We start from the raw sequence: 3,362 nt of genomic DNA on the forward strand, positions 1-3,362 counted from the left end.
TCCAGACAACTTTGAATAAACACATGTATTTAAGGAATTTACTTTAAATCTATTGTTTATCAAAGTATTGTTAAAATTTTTATGTCATTGTTTAGGAGCTTGTTGAAGACCATAGAGAGACTTTTTAAGCTTACATACTTTATTTTCATGGCTAGGAATTTGAACCCTTTTAGTTGTGTCATATAAATTTCTTCTTCTAAATCACCATTTAGAAAAACAGTTTTTACGTCCATTTGATGAAGAAGAAGACTATGTATGGCAGCTAGTGCAATCAAGGCCCTAATTGTGGTGATTTTAGTTACATGGGAGTATGTGTCAATACCTTCCTTTTGAGAATACCCTACTACCACTAATCTAGCCTTGTATCTTTCTATTGACCCATTTGATCTTGTTTTTCTTTCAAAGATCCACTTACACTTAATTGGTTTACCTCCCATAGGAAGGTCTACTAACTCCCATGTTTGATTCATGGTTAGTGAATCCAGTACAATCTTAATAGTCTCCTTCCACATACTTAACTCTATAGAGTTTAAGGCCTTTTGGTAAGTTTTAGGATCTTCATGTATTAAAACTAAACTTTTGAAATTACTATCAATTTCATCGTGTCTTTCTACTATAAAAGTGCTTAAGAAATCTAGTCCAAAACTTTTCTCAATTCTCTATCTTTTACTTCTCCTAGGTTCTAATCACATCCTACGTTCGAAGTATTAATAGTTTTAGAAACAGGTGTTTCACTAACAACTGAGGGGTTTTCAAGATCATGCATACTTCTAGATAGGCAAGGAATAGACACAGATTTCTTTAAAGGAAACACATGCTCAAAGAATTCTGCAACCCTATATTCATTTATGGTTTTATCATTTAGACACATAAATCTATATGCAGTGCTATTTTGAGCATAACCAATAAATATGCAGTCAAAGGTTAGACCCTATCGTAGATTTCTTCAATGCAAGAAATGGTACCTTAGCCAAGCATCCCCAGACTTTCAAGTATGAGAGATTTGGTGCATATCCTTTCCAGAGTTCGTAGGGAGTTTTGTCCAGTTAAAAACAAAACATACAAATAACACGGCTTCCCCCACATATTATTAGATAGGTTAGAGCTTAACAACATGGCATTCATCATTTCTTTAAGAGTTCTATTTTTTCATTCTGCTATGCCATTTTGTTGTGGTGAGTAAGGAGCAGTAAATTCATGAATAATATCATTTGACTCACAAATTTTTTTAAGAGTTTTATCAGAATACTTACCACCTCTATCTGATCTTAATCTTTTTATCTTTTTACCTAACTGATTTTCAGTTTCTGCCCTAAATTTTAAAAACATGCTACCAACTTTATCTTTTGTTTTTATTAAATAAATTTTAGTAAATCTAGAGAAGTCATCAATAAAAATACATAATAATTTTTACCACCTCTATTAGTAGTATTTTTGAAATCTGCTAGATCAGAATGAATTAATTCTAATAGTTTGGTACTTCTAGTTTCAACTAGTCTGAAAGGTTTCTTAAAGAATTTACTTTCTACAAAGAGTGGGCATTTACCAATTTCATGTGATTCAGATGCATGAATAAGTCTTAAGTCCTTAAGCTTTCTAATTGATGCAAAATTCAGATGTCCTAGTCTACCATGCCATAAATCAACAGATTCAACTATGTAGGCGAAACTAGAAACATTTGCATTCATGGAAACAATATTAAGTACAAACAGACCATTGGACAGATACCCCTTATTGACAAATTCTCCGTTTTTGGTGAGGACAACCTTGTCATCTTCCAGTACAATCTTAAAACCTTCCCAGTTCAACAGACTCCCAGATACCAAGTTCCTACGTAGGGAAAGGACATACAAAACATTACTAAGAGATAAAGTTTTTCCAGAAGTTAATTTTAAAATAATCTTCCTTTTCCCGATTACTCCTGCAGTAGTTGAGTTTCCCATGAATACACATTCTTCATCTGCAGTATCCTCGTAGTCATGGAGAAGTTCTCAATTGGTGCAAAAGTGTCTTGAGGCTCCAGTATCGAGAATCTAGTCAGTCTTATTTTCTATCAGGTTGACCTCCACAACAGTTGCTATAACATATGTCGCCACGTACCCAAGACAACGTGGAGCGGCCTACGTCCTTAAAAAGGGTTTAATTTTAAAAAAGGAAAAAAAGGGGAGTCGCCACCAATCTTTTTTACGGTGCAATTAGACATTGAAATGAAATAAATCATTTTAAATAAAATAAAAATTGGTTTGCGAAAAAATTATAGTTGAGTTCGGGAGTCATTTGTGTACGGGTGTTACGAGGTGCTAACACCCGTTTAGAAAACGGTGGCCAAATTTAATGTCTTGAATAAAATTCATTTTTTTTAAAAAAATATGTCTTATTTCATTGCTCAACACTCCAATATTTGAAGCAATGATCCTATAATTAGACTATATTGAGGAAAAATTTCTCACCTTAAGAGAATGAGAAATTATTACAATTTCTCAAATTTTATCATAGGCTAGTCTTCAAATAAAGTTTTTTTTTTAAAACATTGATTAAATTTATTTTTTCTTGGGATCAAATCTTATACTCCCAAAAATATTGATCCATCACCTCAAGAATCTATAAATAACGGACTCCCAGAAATTTCTAGATTCCATCGTAGGATTTTTTTAGCGAAATCGACATGGGTTATTACAAAAAAATTGATTAGGAAACCTTATGAAATAGATATTTAATTTTGAGTTTAAAAGAAATAATTTTAAAGCAAAAAAAAATTGTAAATGGTTTAAAGAGAAAATTTTAAAAAAAGATTTCAATATTACATACAATTATGGTTAAAAGTATTTAAAAAATTTCAAGAAATTTTTAATAAAGTTCAAATAGAAGTAACACATCATAAACCAAATCAAATATACCACACAATAAATTAGGCAAATAATTTAGGATATTAGTGCATGCGTATACTAAATATAACGATAGTAATGAAAAATAAGTTAAAAGAAAAGGATAAGAAAAGGTACAAAATAACGATAAATAAAATAAAAGAAAAAAAATAAATGAAATAACAAAGACATAGATTTATAAAAAAATATTAAATAAATAAGTAAAGAATAGAGCACGTAAGGATGATAGTAAGTTAAAAAATAAAAGATTTAGGAAATGAAATGATAATAATGATAATAATAATAAAAATAATAAAAAGTTAAAAAAATTATAAATATAAAAAACTAAATAAATAAAAGTTATATATATATATATATATATATATATATATATATATATATATATATAATTTTTTAAAAACAAACAGAAGGCTAGAAAAAGAATATATAATAATAATAATAATAATAATAATAATAATAATAATAATAATAATAATA

Source organism: Cucumis melo, chromosome 12, assembly GCF_025177605.1.
Source record: "Cucumis melo cultivar AY chromosome 12, USDA_Cmelo_AY_1.0, whole genome shotgun sequence".
In the NCBI taxonomy this organism is placed as follows: Eukaryota; Viridiplantae; Streptophyta; class Magnoliopsida; order Cucurbitales; family Cucurbitaceae; genus Cucumis; species Cucumis melo.